The sequence below is a fragment of the Rhineura floridana genome, chromosome 3 (assembly GCF_030035675.1).
Source record: "Rhineura floridana isolate rRhiFlo1 chromosome 3, rRhiFlo1.hap2, whole genome shotgun sequence".
Lineage (NCBI taxonomy): Eukaryota > Metazoa > Chordata > Lepidosauria > Squamata > Rhineuridae > Rhineura > Rhineura floridana.
This window is the reverse complement of record NC_084482.1, coordinates 98,331,341-98,351,282: the sequence shown is the minus strand read 5'-3', so window position 1 is coordinate 98,351,282 and position 19,942 is coordinate 98,331,341. Positions and strand designations below refer to the sequence as shown.

General features: G+C 40.1%; 1 protein-coding gene across 3 annotated transcripts in view; it reads right to left on the bottom strand.

The window, feature by feature from the left end:
- The window catches only part of AFF4 (ALF transcription elongation factor 4), a 74,637-nt gene extending 60,467 nt beyond the window's left edge, over positions 1–14,170 (bottom strand). For 2 of the 3 annotated variants that reach the window (XM_061617021.1, XM_061617022.1), the window contains exon 1: positions 13,713–14,166. The gene's annotated coding sequence lies outside the window, so the exon portion shown is untranslated. Of the gene's footprint in view, positions 1–13,712 lie in introns of all 3 variants that reach the window. The other variant, XM_061617024.1, reaches the window with a different exon arrangement.
- Positions 14,171–19,942: the final 5,772 nt, after the last annotated feature.

Below are 19,942 nucleotides of genomic sequence, written 5' to 3'. Positions count from 1 at the left end.
TGTAAGGAACTTTGAGTGCACATATTTGTGTAGAAAAGCAACTAACAAATTTAATAAATAAATACATTCTCAATCAAAAGATGTGAAAGGACAGTCCGGAGTTGTACGATGCACACAATAGGAACATGGAATGTGAGAAGCATCAACCAGGGAAAGCCAGAAATTGTCAAGCAAGAAATGGAACGCATCAACATTACAATACTTGGTGTGAGCGAACTAAAATAGACAGAAATGGGACATTTTCAATCAGGCAACTACAAAATATTTTATGCAGGAAATGAGAAATTAAGAAGAAACGGGGTTGCTTTAATAGTGAGAAGTGATGTAGCAAAAGCAATTAGGAGCTACAACGCAAGGTCTGAGCGAGTGATATCAATGAGATTAAACGGGAAATCTATCAGCATAACCATCATCCAAGTCTATGCTCCAACGGCAAACGCAGAAGAGGAATTGAAGAGATTTTACGCAGAAGTACAGGAAGAAATTGATCACACACCAAAACAAGATGTGCTGATAATCATGGGAGATTGGAATGCAAAAGTAGGGAACAGAGAAGAATTAGGAATTGTGGGGAAATTGGGCCTAGGAGACAGAAATAAAGCAGGAGAAAGACTTCTTAAATTCTGAGAAGCCAATAATTTGTTTCTTGCCAACACGTTTTTTGAGCAACCGAAAAAACGACTGTACACACGGACATCACCAAATGGTCAATATAGGAATCAAATTAATTATATAATTGGTAGAAGAAGATGGAGAAGTTCTACACTTTCTGCAAAAACAAGACCAGGAGAAGACTGTGGTACAGAGCATGAACTAGTTGTATTGAAAATTAGAGTAAAGCTAAAGAAGAAGAACAAAGCAATCATAATGCCAAAATACAATTTAAATAACATCCCAGAAGTATCAGGGAAGAATGCAAAAAGACAATACCTCTAGTTAAAAAGAGAGAAAGACCTCAATGGATGACTGAAGAAACTCTTAAAATGGTTAAAGAAAGCTGGAAAGCAAAAGCAAAAGGAGACAGAAACACGGTTAGAACCCTAAATGCAACAATACAGTGACTAGTACGTAGGGACAAGGAGAACTATTACAATAGTTACTGTATAGAAATAGAAGAGGACAACAAAAGGGGTAGAACAAGAACCCTGTTCCAAAAGATGAGAGAAATGAAAGGGAAATTTAAACCAAGAGGAGGGATGTTGAATAATCAACAGGGAAACACACTGACTGACTGAGATGAAATAAAAGGAAGATGGAAGCAATATACTGAAGAACTCTATAAAAGAGATGCCAGGATGACAGATTCATTCATGGAGGAACCGTATGATGATGAACCAGAAATTTTAAAACTTGAGATGAAAGCTGCTCTTAAAATACTTGGAAGAAACAAATCACCACGAATAGATGGCATACCAATAGAGTTGCTACAAGCTACTGAATCTGTCCACATTTTGACAAATATCTGTCAAGAAATATGGAAAACTAAACAATGGCCCACAGACTGGAAGCGTTCCATATATATCCCAATTCCAAAGAAAGGGGATCCCAGGGAATGCAGTACTTATCAAACTATTGCCTTAATATCCCATGCAAGTAAAGTTATGCTCAAGATTCTACAACAAAGGCTCTTACCATATTTGGAGCGAGAAATGCCAGACATTCAAGCTGGATTTAGAAAGGGAAGAGGTACAGAGATCATATTGCAAACATACATTGGATAATGGAACGGACCAAGGAATTTCAGAAGAAAATCACCCTGTCCTTCATAGATTACAGCAAAGCCTTTGACTGTGTAGATCATGAAAAACTATGGAATGCTTTAAAAGAAATGGGGGTGCCACAGCATCCGATTGTCCTGATGCGCAACCTATACTCTGAACAAGAGGCTACTCTAAGGACAGAATATGAAGAAACTGATTGGTTTCCAATCGGAAAGGGTGTGAGACAGGGGTGTATTTTATCACCCTATTTATTTAATCTATATGCAGAACATATCATACAGAAAGCAGGATTGCACCAAGATGAAGGAGGTGTGAAAATTGAAGGGAGAAATATCAATAATTTAAGATATGTAGATGATACCATATTAGCAGAAACCAGTAATGATTTGAAACGAATGCTGATGAAAGTTAAAGAGGAAAGCACAAAAGCAGGACTACAGCTGAACGTCAAAAAGACTAAAGTGACGACAACAGAAGATTTATGCAACTTTACAGTTGACAATGAGGACATTGAACATGTCAAGGATTATCAATACCTTGGCACAGTCATAAACCAAAATGGAGACAACAGTCAAGAAATCAGAATGCGGCTAGGACTGGGAGGGCAGCTGTGAGAGAACTAGAAAAGGTCCTCAAATGCAAATATGTATCACTGAATACTAAAGTCAGGATCATTCAGACCATGGTATTTCCGATCTCTATGTATGGATGTGAAAGTTAGACAGTGAAAAAAGCGGATAAGAGAAAAATCAACTCATTTGAAATGTGGTGTTGGAGGAGAGCTTTACGCATACCATGGACAGCAAAAAAGACAAATAATTGGGTGTTAGAACAAACTAAACCAGAACTGTTACTAGAAGCTAAAATGATGAAACTGGGGTTATCTTACTTTGGACACATAATGAGAAGACATGATTCATTAGAAAAGATAATAATGCTGGGAAAAACAGAAGGAAGTAGAAAAAGAGGAAGGCCAAACAAGAGATGGATTGATTCCATAAAGGAAGCCACAGACCTGAACTTACAAGATCTGAACAGGGTGGTTCATGACAGATGCTCTTGGAGGCCGGTGATTCACAGGGTCACCATAAGTCGTAGTCAACTTGGAGGCACATAACAACAACAAACACCAAATACACTAAAAGGTTACTGCTCTTTGTTAGAATACAGAAAAGAAAGCCCAACTAATTTTCAACAATGCTTTCTCATAAGTTATACAGAGAGTGTGAGAGTGTGTGTGTGAGTGTGTGTGTGAGAGAGGGTGAGTGAGTGAGTGTGTGAGAGAGGGTGAGTGAGTGAGTGTGTGAGAGAGTGTGAGTGAGTGAGTGTGTGAGAGAGTGTGAGTGAGTGAGTGAGTGTGTGAGAGAGTGTGAGTGAGTGAGTGAGTGTGTGAGAGAGTGTGAGTGTGTGTGTGTGTGAGAGAGTGTGAGTGTGTGTGTGTGTGTGAGAGAGTGTGAGTGTGTGTGTGTGTGTGAGAGAGTGTGAGTGTGTGTGTGTGTGTGTGTGTGTGTGTGTGTGTGTGTGTGTGTGTGAGTGAGAGAGAGAGAGAGAGAGAGAGAGAGAGAGAGAGAGAAGAGATGCATTATTAACTTGTCCTAGAGAAAGGAGGAGCAGAACACCAGAGAGAGGAGCAGAGAACCAGAACAGGTTGCCTAAATGGTGGAAGAATCTTCATCATTGCAAATATTTAATAGTAGGCTATGTGGGTAGATTATTTTTACATACTTAGGCAGGAATCATGCTTCTGCTAGAGGGGTGGTCTCAGGATCGACAAAGACCCCAGCAATTGTATGACACTATCATTTAAAGTTATCAAGATTTGTAACCATTGATTGAAGGTGTTTAGCATATTTCTGACAATTCCCAAAGTATTGCCTTATTTCAGTAATTACTTGGGCTCAAGAATATATGCGAGTCAATAAGCAGTATGTGGATATTTACCATTTTCTATAAATTCAAACAGGCAGTCTGTACTTCACTATCCATTATAGCTTATTCACTACCTTAACTTTAAGTTAGTCATACAATCAAATATTCAGGTTAAAGCTATTTGATTATTGACAAGTGACCAAGAAGTGAACTATGGCAAGAAACTGAAGTACTGTATTGTAGAAACACACTGGAATTAATGGATCTGTCATTGCGTTGATTTTACATCAAACTGGAGGTTATGCTCTATTTCTATTTTGAGCGCATTAACAGTTGAATCTGAAACTACAGTTTGATGTAAAATCAGACTGATTACAATATGTTGCTACTTAAGCAATTAGTCTAGCTGTTGGAAAAACAAACTTGGCCTGCCCAAGATGCATATTTTCAGCCTGCTATGCTTAAACTACTCCACTTAAGGAAAGGTGAGCATGGTCAATTAAAAACCTAGAGCACAACTAGAATTTTGCTAGAATATATCTTACCTCCCACTGTTTTATCTTGCGCAAACTAAGACACTGCTCATATCCACTGGAAACTATTCTGTAGAACAGTCAGTGTCATTATACCACAACTGTTTTTGGAGCTTTTTTTTACTGTTGCAAAGTGTTGCTGTAGTTCAGATATTCACAGAAACAGAAGCAAAAGAGAATGATTTACTACAGGAAACCTCACTAAAATTGCAAAGTAAATCAAACATATTATACAGCCACAAGAGTGGCTGTATACTATAGCCAGCATGGATTTTTCGCATTCCGCAATGTTAAATTGAAAATACCCCCATGCCATTCTGATCCTTTCCATAAGCTCATTTCAAAACAAAACCTTGCAAAACTTATAGACTTAAACTCAGAAACGCTTGCTTAAAACTCTCTAAATTTTCATGGTACAGTCAGAGAATTGACAGTTCAAAGTGTAAAAGGAGAGAGAAAAAACTTTTGCCCCTTCCCTTCCAATCCTCTCCTTCTGTCTCCCCCTCCTTCTGCTCCCCTCCCCATGGTCATTTTCACTATCCTAACCAGGAGTGCAGGGGAGTAAATCCCACTGAACTCAATAAGCATGCAAATGATCAATCCTTCTCAGCATACTTGCACAAGATCCCATTTCTTACCTCCCGGATTAAAAAGCAGAGAAATTCACTAATAGGCAAAAAACCTTGTGGTTTAAGAACATAACGAATCTGGGCAGTTATAGTGAATGCACCAGGCGATCAGGAGACCTGACCTCCTCTCTAAGATATTGTACTGCCCTACAAATTTGTCAAAATGCAAACACAATTTGGGTTGGTCTTTCACAGTCCAATCCACTTCCTGTGCAGCTTGGAAGAATTTGGGAAAAGAGAGGAAGAAAAAGGCAGGTCTGATGATTTGCATGCTTATTGAGTTCAATGAAATCTACTCATATGCAATCATGGCTAGGATAGGTAAAACTGACCATGGGGGGGAGGGGAGAATAGAGGGAAGGAAGAAGAGGAGAGCAGGAGGGGGAACAAGAGAATTGGAAGGGGAGGGAGGAGGGGTGAAGGAAGGGGAGGGAAGGGGCAAAAGGGAGGTGATGGGAGGGAGGAGGAGGAGAGGGCAGGTTTGATCATTTGCATACTTATTGAGTTCAATGGGATTTACTCCCATGCAATCATGCTTGAAAATGAAATGGACTGCCTCCAAGTCGATTCCGACTTATGGCGACCCCATGAATATGGTTTGCATGGTAAGCAGTATTCAGAGGTGGTTTACCATTGTCCTCCTCTGAGGCTGAGAGGCAGTGACTAGCCCAAGGTCACCCAGTGAGCTTCATGGCTGTGTGGGGATTTGAACCTTGGTCTCCCAGGTCATAGTCCTAGGATAGGTAAATCTGACCATGGGGGAGGAGGAGGGGGAGGGCGGGGGTGAAGGACGGGATGGGGAGGGGAAGGGAGGTAGAAGGGGAAAGAGGGAGTGGGTGGGGGGAGGTGGGGAGGGCAGGTTTGATCATTTGCTGCTTTTTGAGTTCAGTGGGATTTACTCCTATGCAATCATGCTTAGGATAGGTGAAACTTACCTGGGGGAGGGGAGGGGGGAAGGAGAGCAGGAAGGGGAGGGCAGGAGATTGGGTGGGTGGCCACTGGGCAGAGGGGAAGCCCCTTTCCTTTCCAAAAGGAAAACATTGTGAACAATATCATTCTTGTTCAGGGTTTCCCCCACCTTTTTATTTTACAGCAGGCACATGTAGCCTCCCAGCCACATTTAAACCAAAGCTGTCCCTGGCCACATCCACACCAGACTGTTATTTCACTTTAGGCAGTCATGGCTTCTCTCTAAGAATCCTGGGAAGTCTACTTAGTGAAGGGTACTGATAGTTGCTAGGAGATGCCCTGTTCCCCTCACAGACCTTCAATCAGAACGACTGACTATTAAACCGCTCTGGCCACTGGAGCTCTGTCAGGAGAATAGGAGTCTCCTCTCAGCACCCTTGATAAACTACACTTCCCAGGATTCTTTGGGGGAAGACATGACTGTCTCATGTGAAATAAAAGTCTGGTGTGGGTATGGCCCCAATTAGGCAAGCCAAGCAGCTGTGAGTCTGGCTTTTAGAACACTGACAGCTGGTTCTTACTGAGCATGCCCGACACTATCATTGAGTTCAAGCCAAAATTTCTTAAATTAATTAAAAATCAGCCAGACCTTTTTTTAACTATTAAAGTGCAGAAGATGAAGGTCAGAGTATGGGGCAAGATGAGTAATAGGATTACAGGTACTCTGTCAACATGGCTGATTTTTAATTAATTTCAACAGATTATGGGAACTCTTGACAGAAAAAAGTCCAAAAGGGGTCTGGTTTATTTCTCTCTCTTTTTAGACTTTGAACTCTCTATTCTCTCTGACTGTTTTGTGTATCGCCATGAAAATTTAGATGGTTGTTGAGCAAGTTTTGTTTTGAAATGACTTATGGGAAGGATCAGAATGGCACGGGGAGTATTTTTAATTTAATATTGCAGAATGTGAAAAATCCATGCTGACTACAGTATACAGCCACTCTTGTGGCTGTATAATTTTAGTGACCTATCAAATGTATTATTTGACTTCATTGCAAAAACAAGAACATCTGGGTCCACTCTCTTGAAGCATAAACGTTTCTGAACTTTGCTCCATATGAAGTCATATGGTCATAAGCTTAAGTCTTAACATATTGTCACAATTGCATTGTGTTACCACTTTGGGTAATAACTCCCTATTAGAGTTTGGCGCTCCCATTCCCTCTCCTCACTTTCAAATTTCTATTAAACCTTGGCACAAAAGCCATCTCTTCCATACACCTTTGCCTTAGACTGCAATCCTGTACCAACTTACCTGGGAGTAACTCCCACAGAACTCATTGGGGCTTACTTCTGAGTAAACATGTATGGGACTGCACTAATCTTAGCCCTCATTCCTAACAAAATTAAGCTAAACGCTGCATTTGTTTGCTTTCATTCCTTACTACCTGTGCCTCTCCCTTTCTCCTTTTCCCCCAGTCTAACATTTAGAATATAAACTTCTTAGGACAGAACCCTATATTTTACTGTAAAGCCTCATGTTACTGATAGCACTGTATAAACAACTCCCAAGCTTTCTTTCCCAGTCCCTGTCCTGCTAGCCCAAAATGCTGGCCCTCTGGTTAGGGTTGTGTCATTTCTGTCTTCTGTTCAGCACCTAACAAGTTACAGAAACTAATAGCAGTATCAAAACAGACAGATTAAAGTGTATTTTTAGTTTTATTCCCCTCTCTTCTGACTGAAAAAGAACATGTCTGCAAAAGCCCTGCAAAATTTACAATACAGGAATGTCTCTATTACCATTTTCACACTGTTACCATACTCTGTAGATTCAAACGTGTGCGGTGTAGTTGACACCAGCTAATTTTAGTTCATTGTAGCCAGTAATTCATACCACTTGGCTGCCTGCACTTTAGTGTGTACATTGCCATGCATACTGTAGCCACTAACTTCAGCAATATGCAAGGATATGATCTAAAGGCATAGCACACCAAAAGCTTTGCTAAAGCTAAACAGGTCTGGGTCTTGTCAGTGCCTGAATGGGAGACTGCCTTCAATTCCATGATGGAGGAAAGTGGATAAAGGAATGTAATACATTGTTCTAATGCCAACATAGATTGGGGGGCGAGCAGGAAAGCACAATTTTTAAAAAATTGTGTTCTTAAATTGTTCTTTGTGTTTTAAATTTGTATATTTGTTTTTATTGTTTTTAATTGCTGTAAACCGCCCAGAGAGCTTTGGCTATGGGGCGGTATATAAATGTAATAAATAAATTAAATAATAAAAAGGAAAGAAGAATGAAGGGACTTATTTTAAAGACAGTGGGAAACTTCATATGGTTCCTTTAAATATTTTAGATTTACAACAATTTTTGCTGTACCCCTGATGAAATTAACCAATTGTATTACACAGGCATAACTTCTACCTTGCCAGAGCACCACTATCTCATCATATGTTGATATTCACTTATTAAGACATGCCTCACTGGAAAAGAAATCTGGTTAAAACAAAGTATATCAAGTTGATGAAGCACAACTCAGCAGTGGGGCCCTGCTGTTGGAGCTTAGAAGATGACCCTGCTCCTTAGACAATACTGGGAACAGAAGGACATAACTGCAGCAAGGCTCTAAAGAAGCCTCAAGAAAGACTTGGAGCTCTGAGACAGTGACGGAAACATTACACTGCAGCTGTTCTAAAAGTATCACAGCTTTCAGACAACCAGATCCAGCATAATCTGGGGTGGTATATACATGCAATAAACAACAACAACAACAACTTAATGCTTAAAAGGTGGCATTGAAATAAAGGTGAACTGGAAGGATGGGACAGATCCAAGGCAACAGGATGAAAGGTGCACTACTGCTATTATTACTTGACACCAGAGGTAACTGGGAATGGGAAAGTCAACTTAGGAAAGAAGGCACAATCAGTTAACAGCTGAGAGTGAAGACTATTGGAGAGAAAGGTGCCACTGAGAGAAGCAAGCTAGAGCCATTTATACAAGTCACCCCAAGTCAGATAAACTGGAAAGGTATTTAGCATTCTTTCTGGCCCTTTTGAAAACAGTTCAGGCAGGAGCAAGTTCAGGTTTAAACATGAAATGTAGAACTATGTCTTTAACATGCAGAACAACTTTCATTTTGATATATTAACTTCCAAATCAGATATCACAATATAGCTATGACAGAACCAAAAAAGGTCCTCAAATGCAAAGATGTATCACTGAATACTAAAGTCAGGATCATTCAGACCATGGTATTCCCGATCTCTATGTATGGATGTGAAAGCTGGACAGTGAAAAAAGCAGGTAAGAGAAAAATCAATTCATTTGAAATGTGGTGTTGGAGCAGAGCTTTGTGCATACCATGGACTGCAAAAAAGACAAATAACTGGGTGTTAGTACAAATTAAACCAGAACTATCAATAGAAGCTAAAATGATGAAACTGAGGTTATCATACTTTGGACACATAATTAGAAGATGTTATTCACTAGAAAAGACAATAATGCTGGGAAAAACAGAAGGGAATCGAAAGAGGAAGACCAAACAAGAGATGGATTAATTCCATAAAGGAAGCCACAGACCTGAACTTACAAGATCTCAACAGGGTGGTTCATGACAGAAGCTATTGGAGGTCGCTGATTCATAGGGTTGCCATAAGTCATAATTGACTTGAAGGCATATAACAAGAACGATGAAGATAAAAAAAATGCTGACTTAACTGTTTCCTGTTTTGAAATTCATTACGTTATTTGTGTGTGCACACACAGAGACACGTACCCCAAACATGCGTACAAACTGGTTGACATAAGTAATCAACAAAGACTAACATAAGAACGTAAGAACATAAGAAGAGCCTGCTGGATCAGGCCAGTGGCCCATCTAGTCCAACATCCTGTTCTCAGAGTGGCCAACCAGGTGTCTGGGGGAAGCCCGCAAGCAGGTTTGCAACTTAACTAAATATGATCATACAGCCCATATGGCTTTTTCTGCACATATCCAAAAATAAGTAAGATAGCTTCCTTTATCACTCAGGCAGCAGTTCAATGCACACTTAATTTGGAAGCAAATCCCAGTGAACCAAGTGGGACTTTATTAATAGGATTGGGCTGCAAACGTCCAAACCTTTCCAGAAGTAAGAGGTAGCAGTTACTGGGCAAAGAGCAATTTTCTAAGATATAACAGTCTGATTTACTTTTCTGTTCAGTATAGTCATAAAGACTCTTATTTTGAGAACAAACAACTAAAGACAGTCAGTAGCTGGAAGGCATGAAGTAGATCATCATTCATAAGGAACTCCATATGACTTTAGAATTCTCTACTCCATGAAACCCACTTGGCACTTCCACGGTTGACATTTAGACACAAGGTTAAAATATGGCTGCTTATTAGAGCTTTTGGAACTCAACACTGAGGGATCACCTACATACAGCTAAAAGTTTGGTATATGGAGTTGATGTATTTTTCTGTTATTACTGTATTGTATTGTTAGGTGGATTAGCTTTTCTTTTAAAAATACAAAAAAGACTTGAACAATGAAGGACATGGTAGCATAAATGAATTCCCTCTTCTTGTTGTATTGGCCTTCACAGAGAAAGTGGAAACATTTTAGAGAAAGGAAAACTTAAACAGAACTTCAAAAACAAAAACTGTAAATATTAGTGATATTATTAATTTAGTACTTTTATATCCCATCTTTCTTTCATCACAGAACTCAAAATGGTGTACATAGGGTCTCTCATCCTGGTATGACTAGAGCCAAACCTGTTTAGCTTTATCAAGATGCCCGCATCAAATGCTGTCAGGCAGCATTTGGAAGAAAGGCTCAGTAGAAGAGAACATGCTGTGCCTAAGATTAGGTCTAAGGTGCAATCCTAAACACCTCCACTTATAAAAATCTCAGGTGCAAGGTGCTGGTAAGAACTTACCCAACAATCTTGAAGAAGGCTGACAATTTATGTAAAACAGCACTCAGCTAGATGAGCCAAGTATAAGGTTGCTCTTTATTGAACTCTCTAAGTTCAATTCTGGCTGCCAGCCTTTAAACAGGTATGTGAAACTGCTGGGGAATGACACGGGACAAAAAATGTCACTACTATATTTTTCTGCAGAAAATATTCTGTTTCTAAAATTTCAGTTTTATAGCTAGCAGCAAAATAAGCATATACAATAGCAATTAAACTGCAATTTACCTTTTTTCAGGTCAGTATCCTAAAATGTATATTAAAAATCACACACTTTATTCATAAGCAGAGGGGAAATAGATTTCCAATTCAAAAATTTCCAGAAACCTGCATCACTAGTCACTCAACTTATTAACAATATATTGACAAGAGCCAACTCTTTCTCAACTCTGCCTCTTTTAAAGGGCAGTGCAATCCCTGTATTTGTCTGAGGTCAGTAATGGAGTGGATGAGGCTGGATAAACTTAAGTTCCATTCAGGTTAGAGTCAAACTACACATGATACAGGAGTTCCATGATGGGACTCCCAACATCCTTATTTTACAAAAAGCAGTGTGGGTGGCAGGAATTTGGACTTGCAATCATGGGTAGGGGTCTAGCCGTCTGTCCCCATGCTGCAGCCCCAAGATAAATTTGTTCCACCCTAGAGGCTATTATCCGCAGAGGGGGAAACATATGGGCTTAAGAGCTTAAACCAGAAGTCGCCCCCACTTGTGGCTAAGAGCAGCTTTGGGGGAAGATTTGTCAGCAGGGAATAATAACTTTACTGACAATACTGTAAACAGTAATCTAATAACTGTTGGTAAAGTCTTTGTTAAATTTCAGTTCCAGTATATCCCAACATAATACTCTAGAATAAAACACAGTAAACCAAGAGACTTTTTAGTCTCTATTTTGTAATATATCAGAAAGTGAAGTCTAAACAAATTATGGGACTCAGATTGTAGACTCACCATGACTTAAAGCAGAATATTTAAACTAGCTTAATCCTATTATATTCAATGGGGTTTAACAGATTTAAATCCAAATATTCCAGATAAATTATCAGCCTAATAAACAGCAGTTATTTGCTGAAGAGGATGAAAGGCACAGTGATAAACAAAGGAGGAAAATGCAACATGTATGTGACCAATATTTTTCTTTGATCACTACTCTCTGCTGAACTTTTACTCCATTCACTCTTTCACAATGTTTCAAATCACAGTGCTAGAAAGATACTGTCCCAATTCCTTAGTTATATTGTAAATAAAGAAGTAAAAAAAATGTTTTTCACATTTCACTTATGGAACTCCCTTCCCACAGAGACATGAATGGTAACCATACTGCACAGTTTTCAGCAAATGCTGAAGAAACACCTCTTCACCCTAGCCTTTGACACCTGAGAAGTATATTTTAGAGCCATCCTATTTTTGTGATGTTTGTGATTTTAAGTTGCTTTTAATTGTTTTTAATTATGTATTTTAAACTATTGTAACTCACCTTGGGACCTCAGGGTGAAGGGCCGGTAATAAATTAAATTAATAATAGATTCCAGTTGTGCTGGATCAACTCTGATGATAGGACAGCAAGTCTAAGTCATGCAAATCTCATTCCTACCTTAGAGGAGTTCAGTGCAATTGAAAGCCTCTTCTATCAACAGTGTTGGCCCAATGATATATCATCAAAGCCTTTCTGGATCCCATCCAAACTACAGCTACAATTCTATAGTTGTATTGAAGTAGATCTAACACATTTTTGGCACATGTAAGCAGTAATTATGATTGTCCTTATTCAGGTAACACCAACATAACACATTAACTATGCCAGCAGCAGTTCCAATGATAACAGGCCTTTGTAGAAAGACTGCTCTGTCCACAATTGCCCAATTCACATGTTACACTTGTTCATACTCATAGTCAAGGACAGTTGGGATGTCTCATAAATACAAAACTAGGATTGTGTAAACCTGCTCTCAGTTCTACAATTAAAGAGTTATAGGAATGCAGTTAAGAGCTATAATTCAAAATTACACTTTATGTTATGCTGAATAAGATATTTCATATTAAGATTCTATAGGGGTAGCCCTCCCATCAAATGGTGAGATTATCACACTTCTGGGTACCAAAAAAAAGGCGGAGAAATCTGCAAATCATGTTCAGAGTAACTTAAGATACTTCTGCTGATTTATAGGAGTTTAAAAGACAGTATCAACTAGAAAACTGACTCAAAACACACAAAAGCACTGATTACAATTCCTCTGCCTGACCTATCCTAAGAAGTACTCAATATTTTAGTAACACAACAAGTTAAAGGAACAAAGTGCTATCAATGGAGTGGGATTAAACCCAACTAACCCAAGAGACAAAGGGGTAGAAGTTTAGGCTGCATGTCTACTCACAAGCAAGCTCCACTGGGTTCAATGGGACTCCCAGGTAAGTATGTATTAGATTGCAGCCTTAGTTAGCAAAATCATCACGAACAAGCTATATGCACCTCTATCTCACTTCGCTCTAGGACTTCTGGTAAAGAAAGGCGGTGCCATCACATGTCGGATTCCATTCTTTATTTAGACACACAGAAACGTGCGTGTACCCTATAAAGCTTTCGTGTGTGTGTATACATATATAGTGCTTGTACCCAAATGTATATATCTCAATAACTGTTGTCCTTCCGCGAATGTCTCAGTGAAGGATAAAGTACCGAGCGCAGTAAGAAACGAAAAGGAAAGGGATCCAAGGAAGATAAACTCTCCTGGATTTTGAAAAAGAGAGGACAGTGGAATTAAGGGCGTGGGAGAAGACAAGAAAGAAAACTAATTTCAAACTAGAGAGGGAGGAGTAAAAGAAGAAAATGCCTACCCATCCACCACCCCCTCCCGGAAGAAGAGAAGGGGGGGAGGAAGACACATCCCGAGGCGACGTCGGCCGGTTTTTTTTATTTGGGGGTGTAATAAGGGACGACAGGGATGAGGGAGAGAATGTGTTATCTCTAATGGGCTCTCCCTTTCACTATCTGGGGAAACGGGGCCTACCTTACCTTACCTTACTTTGTCTCGCCCCAACTTAGCCACTTAGATGGTGCCCACAGCCCACAGCCGTCCTGCCACTCACCTCCGTTGCCTGTTTGGCTACTCCCCAACCATTTCCCGGTTGCCGCTGCCGGGCGGGTGTGAGGAGGACCCGGAAGGCCCCAGCAGCCACCACTGAGGAGAGGAGGAGCAGGCCACGGGAGATCACCGCGAAAATAAAGGCGCGGCGGCGGAGTTCCATCTCCGGCTCCCCCGCCACTCCATGTCTAGAAGCCGCCGAGGTAGGGCTCGGCTGGGCTGAACCGAGAGGGCGGCGGTGTTAGGGCCCCCGCCAGTCTCTGTTGCTGTCGCCGCCGCCTCTCTCTCTCTCTCTGTCTCTCTGTCGTCGGATTACCCAGCAGCCCCCGCGTCAAACGCAGCCCCGCCGCCCCAGTCCGGCAGCCGAGAGGAGGGACCAAAGGCCCCACCACGTGACCCTCGACGGAAAGCAACCGCCGAAGAGGCGAGCGCCACCCTCACCCAGAAAGGAAGCGCTGGCAGTTGTGGGCTTGTCATGTGATTAAGGATTCTCTAAACGTCAAAGAGAACTGTTGCTCCCGCGCCCTCTGCAGGTGAATCTCTACGCAGCAAAGTGGGCGTCTCGCTTTATCCACAACCGCCTGCAGCAGCAGATCCTGGGGATACTAATAACGCGTCCCGCCCAGCGCATCCTGGGGATGAAGTTCTGCAGCAGACCCGGGGCGAGTGAGGGTGTAAATGCACACCTAGGCGCCAATTGAGGAATAGGTTCATAAGGAATAAGAACAGAGACACAATTTTTCACACAAATACTGTACCCACTAGGGCTGTAGGAGAGTTTCTTCTTACCATATCAGAAGCCTGCTTCACAGCAACTCGGAGGAGGGCTTTCAGTGTGCTGCCTTTTTTGTGCAACAGCATTTCTGTTGAGGTGCCCACGAATTTTACTTTCTGGAAACGACTGAAAACATTTTTATCTTGATAAGCTTTTGCAGCTGGATGAAGGTAGGAATGTGTCATCCCCAAGGATCTCTGCCTTAGGTTTAAAAACAATAATAAATTGGGGCTTTTTTGGTTTTAAAACCAATAATAAACACCTATCTTTAGTTGTTTTTGTGCGGTTTTAGTTTTATATTTGTAAATTGCCTTGAACTGCATGTAAAATGTGATCTGTAAATTATTAACAACATATAGAATTCGCTGCAACAAGAGATGACCACTAACTTAAATAACTGGTTTTAAGGGTTAAAAGGGATTATTCAAAGAGGGCAAGTCAGACTTATTAGCCAAGAAAGCTAAATGAAGTCTCCATAGTCAGTAGATATGCTACCAAGTACAGAAAGATTCTTCTTTATGAAGCTTAAAAATGTAATTGCAAGTTCTGACCGGAAAGATAACTCTTCTCTCTGCCACTAACAAGTCCCTCGGGGGAAAGAGAACCAACAAGCAACATTTTATAGCTGCTATGGGCTGAAATCACAAGAAAGGAAAAGTTGGTAACAAAGTCTAACTTTCAATACAGTAGTAAGCACAAGCTTGACTCTTCTGGGTAGTATTATAAAACAGGCCTTGAAGAGAGGTCACTTTGCTCACAGTCTACTGACTGGATAGACAGGAATGACAAGAACCTCCTACCTTTCCTAGACCTAACAAGACATTTACCTCATCCTATTGCCTATTCTCAGATTAGAATGATACAAATGCCTCAAAAAGAAAGCAAGCATGCAGTCATTTAACAGTGGAACTATTCCAATTAGAGTCTACTCAGACACTAGCATCAATCCAGAGATAGTTATTGGGAATCTACAATAAACCAGAATAATTTGATAATACCGAGTAACAAGTAAGCAGCACATACCACAGCCCCACACACTGTCTTTTTTAAATTTAGAAAGAGGTTTTTACAGGGTCTGCTTCCTGATGAGCACTCTCTGGAGGATTATGGTGTTTTCACAATATCTGTCTGCAAATACACAAACGGGGCGTGGCGCGGGGTGGGGGTGGGGAGAGACACTTAGCACTACCCTGTAAAGCAGGTTGGTTCCTCAAAAGCAACAGCATACCCGTTGAACCCTGCAAGCTGCAGAATTCTGTTTTCCTTTTGCTGGCTATTTTAAAAAATGCCAGACTGTTTCCTTCAGTCTTCTCCCCACCACAAAGTAGGTGGGGTGTATCTAGTATAGCAGGTAGTCATCAAGATAATTGAGAAGGTGTCTGTACAGAAACAATAGAGAAGGATATGCCACATTGTCCCTTGATAAATGTCCACAAGACATTACACTCTCCCTTTCATAGAGGTTGCCTGTTCTGTATTTCATCACAGTTCCAAAGATCAGACCAAATATGATTTGTCATTAGAGCCCTATCAATTCTTCAATAACAAAAAGTGATATTTTGCTTCCTATTACAAGGTTTCCAACTGAATGTTTAAATTTCCCTGCAACAGGAAACAGGGCACCCATGAGCTATTGGTAGATATAGGAAAATATCTGCACACATACACACAAAAATGATTTTATTGTGGCATACAGAAAACAGATTGGTTTGTATTCCTATTTCAGATTTAGAAAAAAAATCAACCAAATATGAAGTTATGTACATTATCTAAGAGCCAAAAAAATCCTTTCATGTGGCAGAATGTGTTTTATGACAATAGAGACATAAAATTCAGGGGAGATAATGCTATTTTGATCCATGCGCAGGATCCCAACCCACCCACCCGTGTAAAGAACCTGGTACTTTTTAAAAATGACAGCCAGCTGTTACTGATGGTAAAGCAGATCATGATACAAACTCAAAAAGGGTTAACAGGACATTGCCTTCTGTCAACATCCATGCATAGTATGTGATGGTCTCAAATGCCCTAGGTTAGATTAGGACATTAATTGGCCTTGACAGGACAAGTGCATCAGCTTGTGGATTGCTTTCATTTCTTTCCATTTGATGTCTTTCTTTGTCTTTTGTACTTTCCTGTAATTAATTATTGAAATTAAGTTGAATTGTTTGTATGATAGATCTCCCATTCCCAGGTTGAAAAGCAACAATAAAAACCTCAAAAGCAAGATGCACTTCAAATTATTTTAAGCCATTCCATAAATAGTCTAATTAAGAGGTGGGTTAAAAGAGTTTTGAATACATGTTCTAGAACAAACTTAACACTTACAGTTCTTAGACATTTTGCATCCTCCTTCATGCCCGCTTGAAAAAACACACAAGCCATGTCACAAAAGATTAAGAAGGAGGAAAGCATACACAGAATATTTTCCAATGTGCATTCTTCCAAACGTGTGCCTTGCTGTACGATGCTCAGTGGTAACACTAAAATAAATTCTTCCAGGTCAAAGGGCTATTAATAACTCATAAAATTAGTGCACTAAGACTTAGTCTTTAGTAAATATGTCTATTCTTTTTCTCAGTGGAATGATTGAGGTTGGGAAAGTTCATTTACCAATATCGGTTTAACATTATCAACTTAAGTACATAGGATGTCATTTATAGTTATCACAACTATAAAATGTGTGCTTAAATATTGCACCAAATATATGGTTGTATATTGTCCTGCACTTTGTCATTCCAAAACATTACATGTTCTACTTTTCAACAAAACAGTTATCAGCCTGCCTACCTTTTCTTACTCACAAAGTTGGTCAGTTTAATCATACAAACGATGTTCCTTACTTTTGACAGCCAGACCATAACTGGGGAGGGCGGCAAGAAGATTTATCTTTTTTTTTTATAGATTAAACTCATTTTTACTGCTGTTGAAAAGAAGAACAACTGTTTCCATATCCTCGGGCAAAACATTTGGTTTTAGATAAAATAACCAGTGGGTTAATAGCCATTTCTCCAATTAAATCTAAATTTGTTTCTAAAACACTTCAAATTTTGGACTTTTGAAAGATACCAGTTCCAGTTTCCATGTCTTCAGGAAGCACTGTCAATCCCCTCCAATACATCTGAAATAATCTATTTGCTTAAACACGAACACTTAGAAGTCTCTTTAGCATAGGAGCAGGGAAAGTCACCTTGACATCATTACGATTCTGTTTAGGCAAGACGATCAGACCTGTGACAATACCTCCCATGTACTAGCAATCAATGAATCTTAGAAAAAGTAACAGAATTGTAATAGCTCAAGCATCCTTGTACATAACCTCGAGGAAGCTTTGAAGAAAAAAGGGCTTAGTTAAAACATTTCCAAGCCTCACATATAACTGTTGTTGACACCTTATCTTCACTGGGACAATTTCTAGCCGGTTTAATTACACTAACAAAGTAGGAGTGAAACCTCAATAAGCTACTTAAAACCAATTTACACATTCAAAAAAAGTATATAGCACCACTGGCTCCAAACAGTAACGTTTCAGAATGCAGCATGACAACGGTCTGCCATGGGGAAAAAAATAATTGTTCACCAGAAAATGCTAGACTAGAATCCATGACATGTTTGGATTAACAGTGAATTAGTAGGGGACCATCAAATTATCACCCCAACCTGCAATCTGAAGTGGTAGAGAAGTGGTGACGAACCTTTTTGAACCCAAAGACTCATTCCCTTCTGAGCAACTTTCCAGAGCTACGTCAGTGGTAGATGAGGTCAGAAGCAAACGTTTCTGAAGCAATTAACGTACATTTTACCTTTGTACAGTAGTCTAGTTTCTGAACACCCACACACCTCTCTCTGTCCTCCATCCAGGAAAGCAAGAGGCATAACCAGAGTTCAAGGACACATTCTACAACTCGAAGTTGTGAAGCCTTTTTGGCTTAGGGCGGTATATAAATTAAATAAATAAATAAATAAATAAATAAATAAAGTAGGACCAGTGAGGGGTGTGGCCTAGGAAGAGTCCTGAGGGCCAAAGGGTTCCCTTCCCTCAGGATGACTGTGTCATGTGCTTTTTAAAAACATGCGATTGGCTCTTAAACTGAGATGGTAACAGCACTCTGTAACTCATCTTTGTTTTGTATTGCTTATTAAAGCATTGTATGAACATGACTATGGACTGGCTAGCATGCAATGGTAAGCTATAATCAGAAACAAACTATTACTTACCGTGAATGAGCAGAGCACAGTACATGCGATTTAATTGTACCTGCTCCACCCTGCTTGCCTCCAGAAAGACCATGAGCTTGCCTTAGTGTTTTGTGTGAACTACCACTCACAGCTTGTTTCTCTCTCTCTCTCTCTCTCTCTCTCTCTCTCTCTCTCTCTCTCTCTCTGTATGTATGTATGTATGTATGTATGTATGTATGTATGTATGTATGTATGTATGTATGTATATAACTGTTGTAGACACCTTATCTTCACTCGGACAATTTCTAGCCGGTTTAATTACACTAGCAAAGTAGGAGTGAAACCTTAATAAGCTACTTAAAACCAATTTACACATTCAGAAAAAGTATATAGCACCACTGGCTCCAAACAGTAACATTTCAGAACAGAACATTTCAGTCCTTTGTTTTGAGAGAAACAAACCACAGGTGCTAGTTTGCATGTAACACTAAGTCTCATGGTTTTCTTCCGGAGGCAAGCAGGGCACAGCATGTGCAATTGAGCAGCAGGCATCACACCCTGCTCATCTACTGGAAGCTATAGTTTGCTGTCCTGGGCTCCTTTGGGGAGGAAGGGGAGGATATACATTTAATAAATAGTTTGCTTCTACCTAGGGCTTATCAGTACATGCTAACAAGGCCATTAACTGCTCTTATCAATTTCAACCCCATTCTTCTGCATTCACATTAAGGATTCTTTAAAGTTCATATTTTATTTCATTTTTGACAGCTATTTTTTTCTTAACAGATCTTCGTTTTTGTTGATTCCACACTAGAGATCTCTTTAGCAAGATCTTTGTTTACGAACAAGAGACAAGGACCCTGCTAGAACAGATGAAAACTCTAATTTAGCCCAATTCTGTTCCCACAGTGACCATACCTCTGTGAAGTCCACAACCAGGACATGAAACCAGTAACCCACCCCTGCTGCATTGCAGCAACTTGTATTCAATAGCATATTGCCTCTGAATTAGGATTCAGCGGCATATTGTGTCTGAGCAAATCAAGTCCAATATAATCTCCATACTACTGTTGCTCTCATTCTCTTAAGTGATTAGCCAACAGTAGGTCCCTGCCATCTCCTAGATCAGGGATTCTTAATCTGTGGTCCATGGACCTCTAGGGGATCCATGGATGCGCTTCAGGGGGTCCAGGAAGCCAACATGGATTTGTCAAGAACAAATCCTGCCAGACTAATCATATCTCATTTTTGATTGGGTAACCTCCCTTGTAGACTGTGGG